Here is a 962-nt window from a genome sequence, read left to right as displayed (position 1 = left end):
TTTTGTAATGTAAATAATTATAACTTAAATCCACATGTTTTTATAAGACTTCCGCTATTAACCCGTAACTCTAATTTATTTACAAGTGTGGTACCAACTGTTGGTCGCACTCCTAGGCCTTAGATGGGGGTGTGACAGGTTGGTATCAGAGCCATCGATCTTTGCGAATTGGGTATTAAAAGATAATACCCAAGCTTCGATCCAAGCATAGGAAAAATATTTTACTTGTTTATTTGAATGATAAGATTGGCTGGTAACCCTTTCTTTCTCTCTCGTCATTCTAAACCACCCAACGTATTAAAAAGGCCTGTTTTCATTATATAGTCAAAACAAGGTAATAATTGAAAAATGAGATTATTCAGGAATACACATTGAATGCTGAGATTACGCATTGAATTTCTGGTAGTAGATCCATAATAAAAGAAGTTTTTGTGATTATTGCAGAAGAAATGAAACAAAAGATACGGTAGAGCTAGGAAAGTTATTGTATGAGGTCTACCCAGTGCAAGATGCAGAGGCGCATAATAGATCGATATGAACACTATGAGCTGTCCCGTAATAAAACCAGTTGTTGCTGATACCCTCTTCTCGGCTCCTTCTTCTCCTTCTTCCATAACGTGAGCTCAGAGAAGAAAGAGATAGGAGGGTCCTATGGAGAATGTGGTCAGAAATCCATAATAGAGTCCGACCATAACGACCGAATTGATTATCTTCATGCATAAGGATACTAGATTACCTAGTAGAAAAGATTTCAAAATCATCACAAACCTTCCTTTTTCTTTTCTATTGCAATTTCTGGATTATTATATGATGATTTTGAAACTTTCCATATATAGAAAAGAAATAGAAAGAGATAGACTAGAAATGACATCTTTTATGTGAATGACACCAAAAGTATATTAAATGACCAAAAGTATATTAAATGAATGGAATTGGGATATGGATGGAATATAATGAAACAG

Source organism: Bidens hawaiensis, unplaced genomic scaffold (genome assembly GCF_021521415.1).
Source record: "Bidens hawaiensis isolate Kalapana, Puna unplaced genomic scaffold, B.hawaiensis_p1.1 tig00071586_1, whole genome shotgun sequence".
NCBI lineage: Eukaryota > Viridiplantae > Streptophyta > Magnoliopsida > Asterales > Asteraceae > Bidens > Bidens hawaiensis.
This window is presented reverse-complemented; position numbering follows the sequence as displayed.